General features: G+C 35.5%; 1 protein-coding gene across 3 annotated transcripts in view; it reads left to right on the forward strand.

Moving 5' to 3' along the window:
- LOC113055913 (cadherin-18) overlaps positions 1-25,017 on the forward strand; it is a 130,929-nt gene that overhangs the window by 24,525 nt on the left and 81,387 nt on the right. For 2 of the 3 annotated variants that reach the window (XM_026222297.1, XM_026222294.1), the window contains exon 1: positions 20,364-20,872. The exons of the other annotated variant lie outside the window; for it this stretch is intronic. The gene's annotated coding sequence lies outside the window, so the exon portion shown is untranslated. Of the gene's footprint in view, positions 1-20,363; positions 20,873-25,017 lie in introns of those variants that run through there. 3 annotated transcript variants of the gene reach the window in all.

The raw sequence follows: 25,017 nt of genomic DNA on the forward strand, positions 1-25,017 counted from the left end.
ACATCACCGGACAGCAGCATCTTTTGTGTTGCACATTGCATAAGTATGGTATCGTACATGTTGAAAATCTGGTAAAAGCTGGGCTGCACATGCTTGCACACTTGCCCTTTGTGACTATGAATAGATCTACCCGTCTTTGATCTTCGGAAGGCAAATTGGTGCACCCCCCCAAAAAAATTAAAACCTGGTGCCATTACCCAATAATTCTAGCAGCTCTGATGGTTCTTTGTTTTGCTCAGACTTTGATTCCCAAGACCGAGGAAGGAGAGAAAGAGCAAGAAACGTTTGAATTAATGTCTGCAATGCGTCACCTGAACAAACTGTACCAGCCCCAAAATAATTCTATCGAATATGAGCCTTATCTCACCCTTGGAAATCTATTTCCAAAGCCCTTATCAAAATCCTCTTTTATTCATTTATCATTTTCTCTGGCCTTGAAGCCAACCGTCTGAAAACTATCCTCCACAAGGCTCCAATTACTCTTCGCCTCCCTCCATCCCCTCTGATCTGTTTTCCTAAAGGAAAACAGTTCACCTCCTGAGCATCTCGTACCCTGCTGTTGGCTCCTTGAAACTGATGTTAGACTGGTTTTGTTGTTAAAGTCTAGATTTTGCTAGAGAAAAACAGCTTTGGATGGACTTTTATTGTGAAGAACCACATATGAAGTCTCTTTACTTGAACTTAAATTGATGTAATTTTTTCACTTTTAGATACATTTTGTTGGTGAAATTTTTATTTTCTTTTTTTCATGGTCAGTCCTTTTGAAGTGTTTTTTTTTTTTTTTTTTTCTTGAATAGCAAATCATGTTTTTAAGTGAAATCAAACCTGTCAAATGCCGTAACATTATAACCTGCAGTGAAACATTCATTGCCCTTCCTTATTGTGATTTTTAAATGAATTTACTGCTTTATAGATTTAATTAGAATTATAGAAATTATTTTCTTTACATTTTCTTTGAAAGAAATCCCAGTTTAAGGACTACAAAAAAAAAAAAAAAAAAAAAATGGCTGGTAGGGGCTACAATGAGCTTTTTCCCGGGTTTGTGACATCACTAGCCACAATGTTTATATAAACCCCGCCCCAGGAACACTCAACTACCCATAATGGTAAGGGGACTTTCTGGACAACGTGCACTCGACGGTTAGCGAATCACAAACACACTGAGCCCATAATCCAGTCAGAGCACATTGCTTAATTCTGAGGGAGAGACTTCAGAGAACCAGGAACACAACAGACAGTTTTTGCAAGAATGGAAACAACAGTGTAGAATATAGTGTAGGTAAAATATGTGAAAATAATGCTCTTTAAAAAAAGAAAGAAAAAAAAAAAATTCATGATCGTTACACTGCCCCATAAACACAGTCAAGCTTTCAACATGTGTAGGGAGACTGATTTGATTGTTTTATTTGCAGTGCTTCATGGGAGTGGGAGGAGCTCAGTGCTGGTTTGGACTTTCTGATTGGTGGTATTTTCTTTACAGAAACATGGCTAATGTTTGGACCCCAAATGGACCCCAACAGTTGCAGGTCCACTTCCACAATGAAGGACAATTTTATATACATTTATATAAGCAGGGAGCTGTACTTGAAGTGCACTTAAACTGCACACCAGTATCTTTTTAAGCAAACACTATTACGATTTATGTTCAGAAAACAGTGTTCACATCATCCAAACCGACGAAACTCTGACGTCAAATTAATGTGGGTGCCCATTACAGTATGTTTTCAACTTTTATTTTCAAAAGATCAATGAAAAATAGATTTCTCATATCATGACCCCTGAAAGAAATATGTCTCTTATCTCCTTAGGTTAGGAAAGAAAAGCTTTGAAAAAAATGATTTCCCTCCCAAGTGCCCAACTGGTGAAATTCAAACCTTTTGATTTAAAAGGCATAATGTGTCCAGGTTACACAGGGGGTAGTACTAGTAATGTATCACAAACATATGAAAAGAGCAGCACTCTGATGCATGTAGTAAGATGAATGCACTTCAAAGAAACTTATTAATGTTTTTGTGTGGCTTATGTCAGTCTGTGTTTGTTTTTAGTGATTACAAGCATCTCATAGTGCAGCATCAGAGCAGATGTTACGGACCCACCCATATGTGTTAGGTCGCAAACCTCAGTTTACTGGCAGATTCCACCGGTGGCTGCCATATGGTCACATCTAGAGGTGATTCACAGGCTCAAATCTACCAGGTCCAACAGATTAGAGTGAGACCACTGTACAATTAATATTCCAGGATTCAATTAAATAGAGCACTCAAATCATTAGTGCTCTGACATTCACTTCTAACATGGTTAACGGTAATTTTCAGTAACAGCCTCTCTCAGTCTCGTTATATATATGTATATATACATACATAAATGTGCTCCTTATATTTTTATTTGATCGGACTATTGACTTAATTTTATCCACTTTAATGAATGCAAATTTCGGTGGATGAACATATGCTCTAGAGAATGGTTTCTGATGGATGGATGGATGGAATGAAAGTGAACAGAGACTGGACTGTCAGGCTCCAAAATTACAAATAAAGCATAATTTAAAGAAAGTATTAATGGGATAATTCACCCCAAAATGAAAATGAACCTATTTCTAGGTATATATTACTTTCTTCTTTCAGATGAATACAGTCGGATTTATATAAAAAATGCCCTGGGTCTTGCATGCTTTATAATGGCAGTGAATGGGGATTGAGATTTTGAAGCCCAAAAAAGTGCATCAATCCATCATAAAAGTACTCCACACGGCTCCAGGGGTAATAAAGGCCTTCTGAAGTGAAGCGAAGTATTTGTGTAGGAAAAATATCCAGATTTTAAACTTTATAAACTGTGAGCTTCTGCAAACTGTCGTATGTATGTTCTCAAGGGGGTGGTGTTCCAGATGATGACATAGGACATAGACATATATAATTTAACTCCGATTTATCTGAAAGAAGAAAGTTAAAGACCCATAGGATGGCTTGAGGGTGAGTAAATCATAGGGAAATTTCGATTTTGGGTAAACTATCCCTTTAAGCTGTTACTCATGTCTTGTGAGCTGCTGAAGTCATGCTATAGCTCATTAGCCAATAAAAATATTTGTCTATTCCTTGATATATGAAATAGCAATTTATGATTGGTGAAATATTATTTTAAGCCAACTGTATCTGTATATAATAAATCTGTTTAAAAAAATCAAAAAATAAAATAATATATATATATATATATATATATATATATATATATATATATATATATATATATATATATATATATATATATATATATATATATATATATAACGCACATTTTGAATTAAAAGAAAACCTTAAGTATTTAAACAAAAAATGCTCATCCCTACTTAAGTGGATTGCTTTTTTCTTTTTTCTTTTTTTCTTTTTTTTCTGTGACTGAGTCTGATTTTCTGTCCTCTTTTGAGAACTTCGCTGTTCAGTGTTTCAGGCTGGTTTTAATAGCTTCAGTGGTATCTTGTGCTGCCTTTAAGTCCTCCTGGGAAATTCGAGTTTCAGTATCAGACTGCTCGCCTACGGAGCTCTCACTGTCTATTAACTGACCGTCTGATACATGTTCAACACAGAATTATGAGCAGTAACAAAAAATCTGAAGTTGCAATTGGATTGGGTGAATTAATTTATACATATTCAGGAGATTAAGTCTACAGTCCACCCAAAAACAAAACAAAAAAAGTGATTACATGGCTCCAGGTAAATTAAGTGAATACTTGATGAAGAACAGTCAGTGGATTTGACAGACATTATGATTATAAAGTCTCTACAGCAATCTATCTAAATATTGCATTTTTTTATTGTTTTTATTAGAATAAGTTACATGGATTTGACATAAACTATAATTACTGTCTTCAAAATGTACTTATTTTATTTATTCTTAAATGTTATTAATTCATTCATTTGTTTTGTAAAGTACATGTAATATAATATATTGAGATTTTTTTTATTATTATAACGATTGACATGGGTGTGTATATGTATGTGTGTATGTGTGTATGTGTGTTTTCTTTTTTATATATATCCCTGTCCCTACAAAAATATAATAAAAATGTTTAATCGTGTTATGTTATTTGTTATGTTATATTACATGCTATATGTTGTGGTTATGTTATATGCTATGCTATATGTTGTGTTATGTAAAAAAAACAATCAAACTGTAATTGATCATTTTACATGTTTTCAGACAGTCTCTTTTCGTGGCTTTTAACCAGAATAAGATGCAGTGTGCCCTTTTTGCCAGAAATCAAAAGAGCAGGGAACTTCAGCCTCAGTTCACATGTTGTAATTACAGTTATTTTAACTTAACAAGTGTCCAAGTTATTTTGGACTGAACCAAATTGATGGGTTAGACTAGTTATTTCATACAGCCAACATCGTTTCAGTGCTGCTGGTACAGAATAAAGCAAAAGATATGTCTAAGATTTTTACACTCAAACTTTTTCTGAGTATTTATTCTGCAAGTGTACAAACTAAAATGTTTCAGAGATTATGACCAGAACCAACTTATCACCAACTATATATATATATATATATATATATATATATATATATATATATATATATATATATATATATATATATATATATATAGACCATTCACACAACATCCCCATGTTGGAAAGTCTGAATAAAAGCCAAAGTTTCCTGTTTTTTTATTTTTGCCATCCATAAGCGCTAGTCCTATAAGCACTCATGGCTTGAAGGCAGCATGGGTGACAAACCAAAACATTCATATTATATTTAATTTCTCAACACTTGTGTAGTACATATTCGCATCATGCTTCCCTTCATGTAGGTGTACATAAATCACACAGCATCTCTGCCAATTACAAAACATGGTAAACCTAGTAATGAAGTGTTAATTGCCAGCTGTGTTTGCAGAACGAGTACTGTATTCCCAGACCACTTTCACTCACAACCATCTCTTCATTGATCACAGGTACGTGTTTTGCTCACAGATGGCAGTAAGACCAGCTAATATTGCAGTAGTTATATGCCATCTGCCTGAGAGCACTAGACACCTGGCATTCAAATGGCCACTGTGAATTATGACACAGATAGTGTTGGCACTCTTATACCGCCCAACGTGCACTTTTGAGAGTCCCGAGTGTTTGCGATTTGTAACACAAGGGCGAATCTGTCCATAGCAGCAGAATTGAATACTCACAGGTGCGCTGATGACACATACATAGACTCATTCTTGCTTGACAACATAGGCACAGTGCAGGCATTATGGGTAGATGGAATATCCTGGCGAAGTCTGTTCACAAGATTGGCACAGAGGCCCTATCTGCTTGCAGGCGCACATACAGAGCTGTGTCTATGTTTAAACCCAATGGTGGAGGAGATCCAGGAATGGAGCGCCACCCACGACTGTCTGCTTTGGGGCCGTTCAGGGCCACTCGGGGCCCACTGGAGGGATCACTCTGCTCGGGGACGGGGGTCTGCAGCATTTCCCTGGAAGTGCACGAGCTGGAAATCCCAGAGAAGGATCTGACAGACACGGCGTAGAAGTTGAGATGAGAGGCGATGGGACAGTAAAAACAGATTAATGGATTTGTGTCAGTTGGGTGAAGAATTAGCTATAATCGTGAATAGGATATTTGGCTCTGCATTGTTCCAGACTGAATTATGCTTGAAGCATGTGGGTTTCTTCCATGTGTTGGTGTGTTTCCTATAAAAAGAGAAGCCTGAGGTAGGAAATAGCCCACAGTAGGAAACAGGCTTTAGTTAACATCATATCTGTGCAATGCAGTTACTTGCTTTTAGTGTTAGTAGGAGTAGAGACGTTATCATTCTACAAAGTATTTTATTTAATAAAATATACTGTATACTTTTAATTATAGTTATACTTTTTAACTTACAAAATGAACATTTAATTGCACAAAAATGTACAATATATTTTATTTTATTAACTTAAAATATGCTAAATTGTATTACGTATATTATAAATATGTAACCTAAATTCTAATAGACAATATATATTTTTTTCATTTCATTTTATTTGTGGTTCTGTGTATGCTAAATAGATGACCTCAATGCTAATAGACAATACCTTTTTAATTATTATTTTATTTTCAATGAGGTCATCTATATTCAAAAGAAATTACCTCAATGCTAATAGACAATAACACTGATTGATTGGATTGGATTTATTGTTGGTAGAAACATCTAACTTAACTGTTTTTGTTGAATTGTTTATTTATTTCAATTTAAATGTTTTATATATTTGACACAAATGAATCAACCCAGCTGTATTAGGCTACAGCAACAAAATAATTTGTAAGCATTAGGTCAGATATGAATATCTTGCATAACAACTGCATTTTTACCTGAAGTGTTTTAGGTACAACTTTAAGACAATAATAACATGTACTCATGTACACAAGTCAGTGTGATAATGTTTAAATACATGCCTTGCCGGTGTTTTTGGCAATTGTTTTCTTTATTGTTAGTTTGGCCATCCACCGTTTCCGGAATGTCAGAAACACAATTTCAGTTGTTTTCTCTTGGTTTAACCCCACTAACCTCATGGCAAGTAACAAAGTACTCATAATTAATGCTCTGCATTTAACCCATTCATGAACACACACCCAGAGCAGTGGTCAGCCATTTATGCTGCGGTGCCCAGGGAACAGTTGGGGGCTTGGTGCCTTGCTCAAGGGCAGGTCGTGGTTTTGCCGGCCTGAGACTCAAACCCACAACCTTAGGGTTAGGAGTCAAACTCTCTAACCACTAGGCCAGGACTTCCCACAAGCCTTTCATCAAGCCTGCCCAACACAAACATTGAACCCAAATTCTATTAGAAGCACTTCCTCTGCTCTCCAAACCGCCTAAACAAGTCTAAGTGTTTCAGAGCAGCTTTTCAGGAAGCAAGCTGACAGCTCCCCCAAAGTTCATAATTAAATGCTCATACTAAGGGCAATTACATTAGACTCTGTGCTGTGTATAAGTGTGATTTTTACAGAAAACACTGGCAGCATGAAAGAAATCTCAATATACTGAATACAGAGGATAATAGTGTAAAAATAAAAAATGTGGGTCTTTCATAGAATTGCAAATGTGACATGAGCAGATAAATAACATGAAAGTCAAGTTATCAATTTGCTTACAGTTACTAAAGACTGCAGTGGAAAAATATAATGTGTTAAGATTGTGTTGAATTGACAATTTTAGCTACAGATTTATCTTGCTTTTGTTAAATCAGCATGAAACATGACCGATGAGTAACATAAGATAGTTTTTTTTTTTTTGCTCCTATCATAAAAATCCTGGGTGTCATACATTCATCCTGCAGGAGTTATAATAGAAAATGACAAGGATCAGACACCTTTGTCAAACAGACGTGGTGGAAATCTTGTATAAGTGACGCAATCCCTTTAATGTGATTTCTTCTCCTTAAGATGATAAAGAGGGATTTACTTCAAGAATTAGCAGCCAGCCTTTACATGCAACATATCACTTCCCAGAATGCACATCTGATTGCTAGAACGGGGATGCTAACCAGCCCACGATTTATCATGGGTACAAAAATCGCTGTTACAGTGGTGACAAAGGAAGCCACATTTGACTAGTTGGCCCTGTATTATCCTGTTACACAGGCTAATGAGGTAAGTGATTAGCATGTCAGCCATCCTCCATTAGCAGGCATGGGGATTCACAATGATTTGTTTCGTCAAGCCATCGGTGCCTGTGCTTGCAATTCATCTGAAGCAGACAGCAGAGAGGTGCGAAGGGGAGACTATAATGCAGCTTTTTGTTTTGCAGTGTTAGTTTTGTTTTAAGCAGCTGAAAAAAAAAAAAAAAGTTTAAATAGTAATGTTTTTTTTTTTTTTTAGGTTATGTAGATTAGAGTTATGTTTAAGATAAAATATTATTTGTTTTATCTGTATTCTAATTTATTATTATTGTTATTATTATTATTATTATTATGGACTTGTGGAATGTATTAATATTTACAATTTTATTTTTTGTTGTGTTTTTTGTTTAGTTTGTAATGTCATGTGTTTATTTCACTTGTATTAATATTTTTACTTCAACTTATTTCAATTTCACTTAATTTGGATTTCTTACTTATTTCCTCTAATGTTTATTTAATTTATTTAAGCTTTATTTCACTTACCAAGAAATATTTTAGTTTTAGCTTGAGTTAGGAATACTCTTTTTAGGGTGATTATTGTTGAATGAAGAGCTAATATGAAGTGCTTCTTGAATTAAAAATTATATATATATATATATATATATATATATATATATATATATATATATAACACAGAGCAAAGACAGGGACAAGACAGTTATTTCAAAGAGCATTTCTATGGTTTGAAAAAATATTTCTGCATAAATATTTGAACAACAAAAGGGTGAGTAAATGATGGAGTCTTCTTCTTTTTTTTTTTTTTTTTTTTTTACTACCCCTTTACCTTAAATTTGCATATTTGTCACAATGCATGATGCCACTAATTGTGGGTGGGCTCCGTCTCATTCTACGCAATGCGCTGTTGCTAAATTTCAAACTAATGTCATTATGTAGATTACCTTCAGAAGCGTCTTGGATGTGTAGAATTTATGAATCACTCCACATGAAGTAGAGCAGTAGAGGCAGTGACTACAAAGCTGTTCTTGTTTACCAGGTAGCCTCTTTCAAACAATCATGTCTCAGCGGATCAAAGCGGTTTCTACATCTAGTTGCTTTGAAAAACACCCCCCTGCTGTCTTACGAGTTATGGCAATACTAAAGATTTATGAAATATTTCATACTCCTTAAGAGTGAGCAGGTGAGACCGTCAGTGAAAAACCCTGCAGCTCACAGACTCACACTATCACCAGGGCATGCTTAAGTAAGGTTTCATGAGGTGTGAAATAAGATGGTGCTCTGATACAGCAGGGTCGTGTTGTTTATCTGTAAGAAATACATTTTAGCTAATAATTCTTCACTGTTTTGGTTTCTTGTGTCCCCTCCCACGAAACGCTCGACATGAGTTTTGTCTTTGCTTTTCAACAACTCCATACCCCTGTGGGTAGAACATGCTGCTATGTTGCTAGGGTGTTGTCATACTTACTAAGGAGTCTGGGTGTTTTTAATGCTTTCCTGGGAGATAACTCAGAGTTTACAGTTTTTTTTTTTTTTTTTCATCTAGTCTCTGTCTAGACATTGCTCAGATCCTTCTTTTATTTCAAGTCCATATGAATATTTTTTTTTTCAAAGCTGTGTCTGACCATCCTTTGTCGTGTGATATTTTAGACTGACCCTTCACGCTGTATTTCTGCTGCTCTTGGCCTCTCTCCACTTGACCTGGCCATGTCATTCAACCTCAAAGAAGATTATCTGTGTCTACAACAGGAGCTCACACACTCAACATGGTCAGGCGCTGTTGTAAGCCAGCCGTATTTAGAGCAGACTCACATTTACCCACTTCCATGTTGGACCTCTGGATTACAGAAGCGTTTCTCTGGCTCTTTGTTAATCCCTCATGCAGAAATCACACACACACACTCAGAAAAATCCAGGGATACTGTACACCAATGCACACCAGCTATAACAAGCTTACACTGGGGGAACAGGATTTACCAAGGTATGGTAGATTAGAGCAGCGTGTCCCTTGCTGGATGTTCATTTGAAGGAATGTGATGCCAGAGCATTGTCTAACACAAGGAAATCTGGTGCACTCGAAGCCTGTATGAAAGATTCTTATAAATGCATTTAACTTTTCACAATATGGTTCAATTTGTAAGTCTGGGTTCATGTTATTTTTTTTGCATATGGCTATATGTCTGTATAATTCTATATAGATTAGTGAACTACCAAATTTATTAAATTACCATTAACATGTTTATAAGTGTTGTAAAAATAATAATTCATATACCGTATGCATTATTTATAAACAGATTTGGATAAATTTAGCATTACATCACATGTTCACCAATGGATCTTCTGCAGTGAATGGGTGCCGGCAGAATGAGAGACTGACAGGTGATAAAAACATTACAATAATCCACACCACTCCAGTCCATCAATTAACCTCTTGTGAAGCAAAAAGGTATGTTCGTAAATTAAAAGATTTCTGGCTAAATTTTATGCATAATATTGTTTTCTTCAGTTAAAAAGTCCTCTCCTCTGAATCAGTAGAGAAATATGCACAGATCAAGCACTGTTTACAAATAAAAAAGTCTTAAATATGAATTTTGATGTTAAAGGACAACAGGGAATGGACTTTTACACAAGGAAGCATTATTATTGTATTTTATTTAATACAATGGGCCTAATTTACGAAAAGATTTTGTGACAGAAAATTTGGGCGTATGGTCATTTCAAAGCAAAACTTGGAATTAAGTCTCTAAAAGGAATACAAATAAAAAAGGATCACGCAAAATATATAATAGGTTATAACGTAATTAACAGATTAAAAAAAGAAAGAACAACACTGTACAACAAGTATAGGTTACGCTCGCTTTTGTGACATTCTTACATTTTCTATGTATCTTCATTTGATTAAATCCATCTGATCAAACAGGCGCCTCACTCACTCACAAACCACAATAGTTCTGCAACTGCCTGACTTTTCAGCTATTCATCGTCAAACTAAAATGCTGTCAGCCAAACATAAGTTACATTTTAATTTTCTTAATTTTTTTTTTATTAGGCTATTTTTTTTTTATTTTTTTTTTTTTTATTTTTTTTGGTGAGCTATTGCTTTAAGAATAATAGTGAGATTTCAAAAGACGTTATGATATTGTGTATATTGTGTCACAACACAGATTCAGTGTTCCAAAATGGAAGGATGTTTAATTCTACAATTCTGTTCGGCTCACAAAATATCGAGAGAGGGAGGCAAAAAAGACCAGGATAAAGAGGTGTGAGAGAGCTCTGAATTGGGCCCACAATGCAGATCCACAGGCAGAGAACATTTGTGATCCGCCTCACTTCACCGTGGGAGAGCGTTTCTTAGCCCTGGAATACCACCGCACATTGAATATACCAAATACACGTTATGCTAGAGTGTGTGTATATCAGTGGGATATAAACAATACCGTGGAATGCTTATTTTCTCTACATCACTAGCAAATCCGGATTCAGCGGCGTCCCTTTTTTTACTCTCCCTGTAGAAGTCCACGCTGGTTTCAATGCAAACCCGTTTATCTCTGGGACTGAAGTCAAACACGGGAATAATTAGACTTTTGCAAACTGCAGAGGATAGACAGGGTGACCCCATATCAGTGACTTTGCTCATTACAAAAGTTGGTGTCTGAAATGAGACTTGGATTGAGGACTCTCAGCTTTTAGTGACATGTGGAACAGCAAGCAATGCTATTAATTATGGTTACGGTTTTTAAACCACTTTACGTTAAGTATCATCTTTCAGTGCACCATTAGCAAATTAATTATGACCTAACAGCTTCCTAAGGCTTCCACGCACCTCATGTCTGATTTTTCTGACTGTCAAATGCGCTCGACACCTCACCCACAACAGCATTCTTGTGGCAAGTAAAAAAAAAAAGTTACATTTATTAACAACCACATCAAAAGGGAGACTTTTCTAAGTGAAGGAGAGATCTTTTGACACAATTTGAGGTATCATTCATTACAACTAGCTGGTGTAAAAGTAAAAGCAATGTGAATAGGGCGTACTGTACATGTGGTACTCGTGTGAATATCCTTAACTGCAAGATTTTCTCACAGCGTATGTGCATGTTTGTGTCCACTCTTCATTCCTTGACTGTGACTTTGAGTCTAGTCCTTTGAGACGTCTCTGTCTGCACCTCTTCATGTCACAGCGAGAGGGCCACGTCATCTGTCATTACCTCCACTGTCGCTGTGAAGATACCAAGAGCATGCAGGTGTATCTGAGGGGTGACTCAGCTTCCCACAAATGTCACCTGATAGACTAAAACAGCAGGAGCAGTGGAGACGGATGGATTAAAGCAGTGTGAGGCCAGATGAGATCAAGACGCATTTTGACTCAATTACAGATCCTATCACAGACTTCTTTGAAAACTAGATATCCAAATATACCAAATATGTTGGTGTCCCTATTAGGCCTCTTCAATAGTTTAACCAGTAGACATCCCTTCAATATAAACCAGTGCTTTCCAGCATTTTTTTTTTTTTTTTTTTTTTTTTTTTTTTTGCTGTTGAATAACATGGAAAAGCAACAAACTAGTATAAATCATATTGGACCAACATGGACATTAATTTGTTCATTCTGTTGATAATTTCATTTCATCCATCCATAAATTGTTCTATTGTTTTGTCTTTCCATCCTTCCATTGTTCTATCGTTCTGTCTTTCCATCATCCATCCATCTATTCATCTATCCATCCATTGTTCTGTCGTTCTAGCTTTTTGTCATTCCATCCATCCATCATCCATCATCATTCTATAATTCTTTCATTCATCCATCCATCCATTGTTCTGTTGTTCCATCCATTCATTCATCCATCCATTGTTGTATCTTTCTGCTGTCTATCCATCCATTCATCTATCCATCCATTGTTATGTTGCTCCATCCATCCATTGCTCTATCTTTCTGCTATCCATCCATCGAAAGTTTCCATTTAGCTAAAAACTGAATCTCAAAACAGAGTTTGAGTGATGGGTAACTGAACTCTTTGTTTTTTTTATTTTTTCAGACATTAAGCACTTTGGTCAACCATGGTTGTTTTTAAATGTGCTACATCGATAAAATTGAACTGAATTGAACTGAACTGTTCAGGGTGTCAGGCATAAAACAAACCAGGCGTAGTAATGTTCTTCAGCAGCAAAACATATATTTTACTTACTGTTATTGCTGTTACTTACTGCTAGCCTTATTTTTTGGTCATGGAAAAGTGTGTCCACATTGCTGTATTTACCTACTGCAGCTTATCCACATTGTGTGCAAAAAATAACTAAGCAAAATGCAATCAAAAGAAATGTCAATTCAGTGTCACCATATTAGGCAATGATTCTAGTCTTCCATTTTGACTGAAACCTTTCTTGAAGAACTTCTTAAGCTGGTTCAAATGTGTTTTTTAGGTTTAGAGCTGAACTCTGCAAGATTGGGCACCCCTGCTTTAAAAGATACTTAAGTTATTTTAGGTTAAACAGTCAGTAAGTTACATATCAAATTACTTTGTTCACATTACACGTTTCTGAAACTCTCGACTCTTGTCTAAATGTGCAGTTTTAGGCTAGAATAGAGGTGACCAAACTCGGTCCTGGAGGGCCGGTGTGCTGCAGAGTTTAGCTCCAACTTGCCTTAACACACCTGCTGGGAAGTGTCTAGTATGCCTAGTAAGAACTTGATTAGCTGGTTCAGGTCTGTCTAAGGGTGTATTTACACTAGACATTTTGAACCATGCCCGAGTGCGTTTGACTAGTGTCCGGAAATGTTAGTGCAAGTGTGAGTGCAGGCCAGTGGTGGAGTGGGGAGGGGGGATAATCACACTCAGGCTCGGTTCAAGTCAACCGTGTCTAGTGTAAGTATACCTTATTTGGGGTCGGAGCTAAACTCTGCTGGACACTGGCCGTCCAGGACTGAGTTTGGGCACCTCTGGGTTAGAATATGCTGCAAAGTAAACTAGACTTTGTTGTTAACAGCATGCTTACACTTCAAAACTGTAAACACTTAAGGACTACACTATTTATTTGTTTGCTCTGAATTGTATCTTTAGTTGTGTTGACTGTAAGTTGGTTTTGGTGAGTCTAACTTTCCTTGTATGAGCAATGCAAGGGTTAACCCTAATGTTGGCATCCTGCATCAGGAAAGATTTATAATAGGTTGGCTCAGATACAATGATTCAGTGATTATTTTTATGTACATAAATTGTCTTGACATGCATCAGTTACGGGATCATGCTTTCAGTGTGTCGTGATAAGAAATTATTTAGTTGGCAGGAAAAAAAAAAAAAAAAACTGACTTTTGGATATGCTACTCCATCTAAATGACATTTAAAAATATTTTATAATGATTAATCATGGGGCTCTTTAGGACCTCATTTTAATGAGGTCATGGAATTCCATTTTTTATTTTATTTTTTTCATTTCCACATCACTGTTTAAACTGAGCTAATGAGGACAAAAAGGAATAGTTCACCTAAAAATGGAAATTTGCTGACATGGACTCACCCTCAGGCCATCCAGTATGTAGATTAGTTTGTTTCTTCATTGGAATAGATTTGGAGAAATTGAGCATTACATCACTTTATCATCAATAAATCCTCTGCATTGACTTGGTGCTGTCAGAATGATAGTTGCCTCATCTGCATCAGGAGAGAAATATGCACAGATTAAGCAACATTTACAAATCAAAACAAATATGTCTATGGGTTTTGATGTGAGAGATTTTTATGGACTTATTGTGGACTTATGAACTTATTGTGATGTTTTTAATCAGCTCAGATTTTCCCAGATCAGTTTTGATTAAGATACAAAATCATCTAGAGTACATTTTTAGCAATTATTCTATATATATATTTTTTTATTTTTTTGGGGGGGGTGAACTTTTCCTTTAAGAGATTTTCACTTTCTTATAAATATTATTATCTAAAATATTGCTGTTTGTTTAAAAAAAGTCATTGGGCTCGTTGTGCGTCAACAACCCAAATCCAGATCCACCGCTGGGAATAATCCATGGGTATAATGCTTCTAACATAAACTCCACGTGGATTTGCAATTTATGGGAAGGCCAGATTGTGGTCAGAAATAGCATATTTACCTTTTGAAAGCATGCTTTTCTATTCTCTGCAGATGAAGTTGGTGTGCAGTCTTATTGCTTTGTGAAAAGCCTCTGAAGTCAAAACTATATTTTAAACAAAAGTCTTCTTCTAATATGTATTCTACAGATTACAAAAAAAAAAAAAAAAAAAAAAGTCAAATTATTAAGAAATTGATTTTGTGCACTTCTTTGAGCAGACTTGGACAACACTAGGGCATCAAACCTATCTGTTTTAATTATTCCCGAACAGAGGAATTTGTCATTGATGTCCATTGAACCAGCACAGAGTAATTGGATGGGGGCTGACAAGGGATTTTACAAGTACTCCCTGAGCTGGTTTTATGCTTGGTTTAAATTTTAAAGAGTAATCCACACAGGGGAAGGGGGCGGATAAATGGAACACCAGCCCAGGAGACTGCAGAGATTTTAAGCCATTGAATGTCCAGCAACTGATGATTTAGAGATTACTAGTTTTTGGGGAACAAAGTTAGAGGGTTTTTGCTTCTGTCTCAGTAGTCTGTGCTTTGGCAAACACTTGGAAAATGAGATTACTGATATCTTTCTTATAAAAATGATTCTGTCTGATAACTTTAGGCAATAAAGGGCATACAAAATGTGTTTATTCTTTTCCATTATGGTGCAAGTATTTTTTTTTAAGCACTGAAGTTGTAAAACATTCATAAGCTCCAATTTTGGTGGATTTCGTAATGCGACTGTATAGGGAACCTGACAGAGGTCAGTTAGTATTCGAACCTCATTACAGATGTGATTCCTATCGCATCAAGTCCAGTGTTCCAGTATCAATGCATCCTCAACAGAAGAAGCAAGAAGCAACATAGAATTAATGTGTTTCTGAAAAAAGGAATTTTGCAAAGTGCACTTGATCTTCAGGCCAAACCAAAACAATACATAACTAAAGCAGGTGTGCCCAGAGCCACTGGTTGGTTTAAAGTATTAAAGGAAGTGCAACAAATGAGCAAAACCATGGATCCACAGGCTGACTGAAGCAGATGAGGCTAAATGTGTCTGTACGCTGTTGTAGCTGGAGGTTGTTTGTTGTTTTTGCACACTGAAAAGAAAAAAGAAACCGTGGTAAAGCAGAGGAAAAGGTCAAAATATTATTATTATTTTTATTATTATTAATATTATTATTTTTTTATGTGCACTCAATTCAAGCACATAACTCTAGCTTTACATAACATGATCTAACTTCAAGTAAACATTACTTATCACTTCTAAGGACTATGATAGTTTTACAGTGATTGAAGTATTGATTCCAATGTAATTTATGTTCACAGATTTAAGTAGATTTCAGACACACAAAAAAAAAAAGTCAAATCTATCTATCAATATGATGTTATATGGGATCAAGTGCAGTTTGTGACTTTCACTATCAATGCCAATACACTATTCGTGATGGTTTTTACTGAGAAATTGCTATTGAATTTCTCAAATAATTACAAAAAAAAACTTCAGACAACACATTGAATTGAAGGACATTTTGAAACAGTATTTTTTTGTAAAACGTTCTACAACTTTGAAAGGGGAAAAAAGCTACCATTTGAACTACAGGAATACATTCATTATTACTATTGTAATCAAAGATATGTCTTTAGTGCAAGTGAGTGAGTTTGTGCAGGGTTTTAGTTGTGGTGTTTGTGGTGCTGGAGTATGGGATACTGGTTTCTAGAGCTGTGGGTATTCCCAGCATGCACCAGGGCATAAATATTTAATTAGGGCATGTAGTTTGTGTTTTCAAGCTTTATTTACACTGTTGTTGCGGTGATAAGTAGGTGCTGTGTGACAGTGGGATTTTACATTCTACACAAAAATAACATATACTGCTGCTTTGTAATTTTTGTAATTTTTTATTTTTATTTTTTGGGGGGATTGGGGGGGGGGGGGGGGGTTCTCAGGGCTGCATTTATTTGAACAGAAATTCAGTAGATGTAGTAAAATCATGAAATATTGTTGCAATTTAATATAGTTTATTATTTTTTTTTTCGTGTGATGAAAAGCTTAATTTTCAGCACTCCAGTCTTTAGTGTCTCATCCTTTAGAAATCATTCTAAAATCATTCTGCGGTTTTGCTGCTCAAGAAACATTGCTGCTTAATATTTTTGTGAAATTTTATTATTTATGTTTTATTTTTTCAGGATTTTTGATGAATAGAAAGTTCAGTAAACAACACATAATTTTACTGAAGATTTCTGTTTCAAATAAAAGTGTATTTTATCAGTTTAATGGATCCTTGATTGAGTAGAAGAATCTCAATCTATATATATACACACACACACACACACACACACACACACACACACACACATATATATATGAAGTGAAGTGAAGTGACATTCAGCCAAGTATGGTGACCCATACTCAGAATTTGTGCTCTGCATTTAACCCATCCGAAATGCACACACACAGAGCAGTGAACACACACACACTGTGAGCACACACACACTGTGAACACACACCCGGAGCAGTGGGCAGCCATTTATGCTGCGGCGCCCGGGGAGCAGTTGGGGGTTCGATGCCTTGCTCAAGGGCACCTAAGTCGTGGTATTGAAGGTGGAGAGAGAGCTGTTCATGCACTCCCCCCACCCACAATTCCGTCCGGCCCGAGACTAGAACTCACAACCCTTCAATTTGGGAGTCCAATCCTCTAACCATTAGGCCACGACTTCCCTTTACATACGTATGTATGTATGTATGTGTGTATGTATGTGTGTGTGTGTGTGTATGTATTAGAGCTGCACGATTAATCGTTAAAAGATCGCGATCTCGATTCAGACACCCTCTCGATCTCATTTCTAAAAGACAACGATTCCCCGAGTCTGTTAAACCTTTGACAAAGTCTTACCGGATCATTCAAATCCGTGCGCGCACTGCCGCTGACAGAGAGAGAGCTCTTACCATGTTTGGTTAAGAAACATCTTCACAAACAGTCTTTTCAACTACACAGTATTATATCTGTCTTACAGTCATTTATATTATCACAGAAATACTGGGATAAAGTTTATAGTTTAAATATAAACATTGATGTCTATATGGCAGCGATCAAAATATAACAAATCCCCTTTTGAAAGTACTGCGCTTTAAATAACGTTTGTGTCGATTGCATTGTTTCACCAATAGGTGGCGACAAGTGTCTTAATTTATTTGTCAATGAATTAATTTTTCATTCAAGAGAATCGTTCAAAAACGCTGATTCATCCAGAAATGAAACAAGTGTAGTAGGTTTATGAGTGAGTCGTTGAATCAGTGATCTAAACAACTTTTTCATCATTCTAATATTAAAATATATTAGATTTAAATATTTAAATATATTATATATACACTACCAGTCAAAAGTTTTTGAACCATAAGATGTGTAATGTTTTTTTAAAGTCTCTTCTGCTCACCAAACTATATTTATCTGATCCAAAGTACAGCAAAAACAGTAAAGTTTTGAAATATTTACCATTTAAAATAACTGCTTTCACTTGAATGTATTTTAAAATGTAATTTATTTCTGTGGTGTGCAGCTGTATTTTCAGCATCATTACTCCAGTCTTCAGTGTCACATGATCTTCAGAAATCATTCTAATATGCTGTTTTGCCGTTCAAAAAAAAACATTATTATTATTATTATTATTATTATTATTATTATGTTGAAAACAGATGAGTAGATTTTTTTCAGGTTTCTTTGATAGAAAGTTCAGAAGAACAATAATTGTGTGTAATAGAAATATTTTGTTATAAATGTCTTTGTCACACTTGATCAATTTAAAGAATCCTTGCAAAATAAAATAATTAATTTATATACTTGTGATAATGATAATGTTAATAGTAATAATAATAATAAAGAATCGTAGGAGAATCGTGATCTCTATATGAGATCAAAAAAATCGTGATTCTCAATTTATCCAGAATCGTGCAGCCCTAGTATGTATGTATATGTGTGTATGTATGTATATGTGTGTGTATATATATATATGTGTGTATATATGTATATGTGTGTATATATGTATGTGTGTATATATGTATGTGTATATATATGTATATGTGTGTGTATATATATGTGTGTGTGTGTATATATATATATATATATATATATATATATATATATATGTATATATATATATATATATATATATATGTATATGTATATATATATATATATATATATATATATATATATATATATATATATATATATATATATATATGTATATGTATATATATGTATGTATATGTGATTTTTACTGTGATTTGTTCATTAAAAAAGTTATATTATTTAAATATTTCAAAACTTAGCTTGCATTGTATTATGTTGCAAAGTTAATATGAAATAGGCTTAATGTACTTTTTAAAAACTAAGAAAAAATTTCTAAATAAATTAATATAGTTTATGTCCAGTTAGTAACAACTATCTGAGCTGTTACAGGGTTTATATTTTGCTCTTTTCTATATTATTATTTGCATATATTCATGCCTTGCAGACATAATGCCATCCATTTTTAGACAAGAGAGTTTCTTGTGTCTTTCTCTGTCTCATGTCGTATAGATATCTTGTGAGATTCTGGGTAGATGTGTTCGGTTACATTAACAACATCCCCAGCGCTTTGATATCTGTGTCAGATTTCATCTGCAGACATAAATACTTCTCTTCTAGGGGTGAATATTGATCATGTGCATCATGTACAAGCACAAGACTCCATTAGTCTCCTCATAATCATCACATGAATGCATACAGGGAGTATTTTTGTTCAGTTCAGAGACTAAGGTCTTGTTGTTCCGTGATGTCAGGAGGGGTACCTTTTTCATGTCAGTTTACGCTCACCTGGTGTTCAGATTAGTATGTTAAATATAATAAAGCTAAAGATATTTCCTGGAGAATACAAGTTGCATATGAGATACAATTAAAGACACAGAGTCAATTAAAATTCTTATCTGATATTACTGAAATACCTTAGACAGTTGGTCATCTCTTCACTCTATTCTGGCATGACTTGCAGTTGTTGTAAGTTGCTCGGATATAGTTTTCTTTAAAAATAAATAAATAATTATAACCAAGTATTATTTGTTGAGTTGAAAGAGTGGTTGCATAAATGTGTCACATAAGGTTATTTTATGTTGAGTGAACATAATTTTTTCTGGGCAGTTATGGTGTAATCATTTTTATTTTTTTTATTTATTTATTTTTTTTTTGGTCAAGATTTAAAAGTTAGTTCATTTTGATTAATTTTTTTACCTACACAGCAGAGTAAATGTTGCTGTGCATGTTGTTAAATTTTTTTTTTTTTATTTTCTCTTTATACCTTTTTTTTTTTTTTACTTTAGTTTTCTATTCTCTGCGCCGGATTGCTGATGTCCTTTACCTGGGCATAGATGTCCATCCATCAATTATGAACATTCAGCCGCAAACATGGGGTGCGAGCGGTCGGGAGCGCGGATGGGAGAATAGCGAATGTTTTTTTTTATTATTATTATGTTGTATTTTGTATTTTTTTTGAGCAACTGGGATAGTGCCCCCTCTGGGAGTTGGTGCCCTAGGCAGACTGCGTACTCTGCGTATAGGGAGCGGCGGTACTGCGTGTCGCTATTCAGCTCAAGTCAGATCAGTGTTGATTCAATTCTGCTCGATAACAGTGTCAATGCTGCATAGTTCATCAATTATGAAACACATTTGGTTCATAATCGATTTAGTGTTTGAAAAATACCTATGTGTAGAAAGCCAATAAAACATGTTTCAAGAAAGCATCAGTGTGCAACATAGAAAATGAAATACTAGTGGTGATAATATTGATATGATCAAAGAGAGACATAAAATTAACTCAATACGTAGTCTTAGCCTAATAAAAATAATAATTGTGTGCAGCCTGTGAGAAATCTAGTAAGAGAGAGAGTGAAGCAGCGAGTGCTGGCGCACGCATGACGGACGCTCTGTGAGCTCTGAGACGGCCAATCAGAGCGCTCGGCTCGCCCGAGCTGCTGCAGCAGAGGAGTGAGAGAGGATTCTCCCACACACGCGCGCACGCACGCATCCTAAACGGAGCAGAGCAGCACACGCTCGACAGGGGAGCGCAGACACGCGGAGACAATGGTACGCATGGGACAGAAAGTCTGTTTGGAAACTTTAGCGCACGCACCGGATGCACATTTATGGACTTGTACCATTAGGTAATGTGGGATATTTTCTTTTTTCGTGAATCGTACAGAAGTTTTATTTATTATGTATTTATTTATTTTATAGTATGTAGGCAGAGTGAGCGAGTTATCTGAAGGAAGTTGCTGTGCATCAACCGACTAAAGAAAGTGCGTAATGCCACTTTATTTTTCAGCATGTACGAGACAATACGTCAACATCAGGTTGAAAGGGATCTGTATTCATTGTGCGTTATCTGTTGAGTATCTCCTGCTGCGCGTGGCGACGTAAACCGACGCTGTTCAGCCGTGTATGCGATGCTGTGCGCTTCATCAGATTGCCAGACGCAGTTGAGAGGTGCGTGTCTGCGGCTTATACGATTTATCTTCTTACAGCCGCACTTAAAATCCAGCGCTCGGCTGGAGCTCTGAGCCGGGGTCGCGCCGTCATCTAGACCAAATGAGAGGAGATCAGGGGCGGCAGATGAATGCTAATTAATGTTTGGGTAGATTCCACTGCTGGAGGAGAAGTTGTTGATGCACGTCTGCATGTGTTGTGTGGTGCCAGATGTTTACATCTGCTTAATGTCACTTTTTTTTATTTAATTTTATTTAATAATATATATATATATATATATATATATATATATATATATATATATATATATATATATATATATATATGTGTGTGTATATGTATGTATGTGTGTATGCATGTGTGTATAATATTTCTCTCTCAGATGCCGCTTGTTTTTTTATTGGCACATTTCCCTTGCACACACAGATGTGCACTAAAAGCCGTTTGCAGTTGGGGAGACAGCGTTGCTCTATTACAGCTCCTGAAAGGACGGTTGTGGTTTGATACCGAGCTTGTGCTGTCAGAGGGTTAAATGGAAAATTTCATAAGATAGAAAGAGACCGATGGTGAAGGAGATGCAGAAAGCTTTCGGAGTCTGCCGTGTGTGGAGAGCATTCTTTTCTCGGCTCCTTCTTCTGAAATGATTCAGTCTGGGCCACTTTGCAGAGGAGTTGGATGTAAGATTTGAGTGATTTGATGCTCTCCAGAGAGCAGCGGCGTTTGGCTGTATAAATCACTTTCAGACCATTGACATACAGGCCTAGATATGTATGGCAATCTAGTGCTTCTTCACATACCCTGACTTGACAAAGCATGACAGAGCTGTTCCTCGTGAACCATTTGGTTGTAGATTTTGTTGAGCATTGTATGAACTGAGTGCCTTTGCTATTTGAGGTTTATTTGGGGCCAATTTTTGTTAAAAACGAATGAAAGGGCACAGGGAATTTGAGAGCCTCACACTGAGAGCAGGAATGGGATCAAGGGGCAGATTCAAACCTGCATGTTTAGCAAGAGCACCACAGCACATCATTTCTGGAGTGTATGTATGGGCTAGATAATAAATCATGGAACTATCACATTTTATTTTACTACTTTTTATAATAATAATAATAATAATAATAATAATAATAATAATAATAATAATTATTATTATTATTATTATTATTACATTATATAATGTTCTTAATAATGATATATTAATTTATTTTATTTTTGAGCTGTCTTTGCTAAGTTCAAATCTATGTAATGTCATGAATTCTGATTACTTTGTAAATAAAAATGTAATATAAATATTTAAATATTTCTAAATTGCATACAATATAAAAATAATAAAACATAATATCAAATATAACACATAGCCATTAATAATAATAATAATAATAATTAGTATTTCATTCAATATTTTATATTTTAAATTGTTTTCACTTATGAAACACATCTGATTCATTATCAATTTAATGTATCAAAAATATCTAGGAACAAGAATGGTTGTCAGTGCATCCTTGAGTAGAAAGCAATAAAACACACTCCCAGAAAGATGGAATCCAACAACACAGAGGACAACCAGTGTGCAATGAAGAAATCATAAAACTAGTGGTGATAATATTAGACATAATAACAATAATAGTAGACATGCAGTGTGTTCAGCCTGTGAGAAATCGAGTCAGAGAGACAGAGCAAGGGAAGTTAAAATAGTAATAACAAATTAAATAATGGCAATAATAATATTTTATTTTTATTTTTGAGCAATCTTAAAAACCTGTATAATATCTTGAATTCTGATTACTATTTGAATTAAATATTTAAATGGTTTCAAAAATCACACAATATAAAGATGTTAAGTAAAATATAATATTAAATCTAAATTACCAATGTTAACACTTGTTTGTTACAAACAGGGTAAAGGTTCAAAGATCGAATCCATCTCCTTCTGGAATCCATGACTACATATACTATTAATACCAATGGCCTTTTGAATACTTCATCGAGAGAAGGGACCATCTTTGAAGGGTCTTCTCATGAGAACACACGGTGTTAATGGAGGCCACATAATAAATCAATCTTTGAACCTTCACCCTGTTAACCTCTGAAAGGTGGTTCACACCAAATAAAGCAGAAAACCAAAGTGTCAATGAGTGAATGAAACCCTTGAGGTGTCATAACCTTCAGATGTGTGATACTACTCCTCTAAATCATCCTCTGCACAACTGACTCATCTTAATAAAGCAGGAATGCATGGTTATCTAGTCCAGACAGCTCATTACTTCCTGTAGCCCTTTAATTAAGCAAATACTTTTGATGTTAAAAGCTGCCTGTGTCACAGTTCACAGAAAGTCATTACTACCTTGACTTAGACTAGCATTGGAGGCTGATTTGGCTTTGCCTGCTAGAGGCTAATGTCTATACTTCTCTGTTTGTTGTGTTAGCTTGTCTGCGCAAGACAAATACCATGTGGCTTATTGCTAAGTGTTGAGGCAGTGATTCCAAACAGCACTTCGAGGAGAGAAACATTGTTGGGAGACAAAAAAGCCTGCAATGAAGTGATTATCCTGCTGTGTGAGATTGTTAAGGATGCGTATGGTTGTCATGAAAGTAGTGATTTGTCTCTTTAAGAGAGAAGAATGTGTGATGAAACATGAGCGTGGATCACAGACAGTCTGTGATGGCACATGCAGTCTTCATCCTTGTGTTGTTTACCTGTCTACAGTTCCTTTAGTTTGTTGTCTGTCTTCTTTCTTTTCCTTTCTACTCTATCTTGAATATCATTGTACTTTGATCTATTTTCCCTCCTTTACTTTTCCTTTCCTCTTGTTTTCTTATCCCTTCCCTTCCCTTTTCTGTTCCACTTCCTCTTTCATTCCCATTCTATTTCCTTTTTATTTATTTTTTTTTTATTTCACTGTCTCCTCTATTACTAACTATTAATAAGCAGCAAATTAGTATTTTATTGAGGGGAAAGTCATAATAATTAATGGTGAATAAGTGTTCCCTATTTTAAAGTGTTACCCCAGTTCATTCCTGTTCTTCCTCCTACCCCTTTTAGTTTCTTTCTTGTTCCTATTCCCTTTGCCTTTCAATGTCCATTTGTACTTCTTTATTTCCTTATCCCAGGTTCCTTCCTTTTCCTTGCCCTCTCCTTTGCCTTTTCCTCCCCCTTTCCCATCACTTTCATTTCCCAAACCACCATAATTTATTGTGGCAAATTTAAGGGCTTTAAGGCATTTTTACAACACCATTGGCATTTTATGGAAGTACTATATTCATAAAGCTGATTTGTTTACCGCACCAAAGGTTATATCACCTCATTTATCTCTCTATCATTTTTTTATCCCTCGCTCTGTCATTTCTGAAATCTTCTAGCATTCCTCAGTATGCTCTTCTGACAGAACTAGTTATGAGAGAGACAGAACTCAGTAAAACATAATATAGCTCACTTTAAAACACATAGCCCACTCATAGACTCATGCAAGTTAATACCCCCCCCCCCCCCCCCCCCCCCACACCCAAATACACAGAGGGAGGATTCACTAAAAATGAAATGCACGCTGGAAATGTTTTATTTGAATGCCCAGTTCACTAAAAAAATTATATCAGTAATGATGAAATGCAGTGGACGCAGCAGACTACTGTGATCTGCTGTACTTTAATGCAAATCTACAGTACTGCTTCTTCAGTGATCCAGACACCTGAATCCAGTCTTTAAAATGCAGAAAGTGAATGCATTCCAGGTTATAATGCTTTTCTTCAACATTTGATGAAGAACTTGTTGCAGAATTAATAGAAATGTACATAAACATGTTTAAATACCTTATTTCATAATGTT

This window comes from Carassius auratus, chromosome 37, assembly GCF_003368295.1.
Source record: "Carassius auratus strain Wakin chromosome 37, ASM336829v1, whole genome shotgun sequence".
NCBI classification, from domain to species: Eukaryota; Metazoa; Chordata; class Actinopteri; order Cypriniformes; family Cyprinidae; genus Carassius; species Carassius auratus.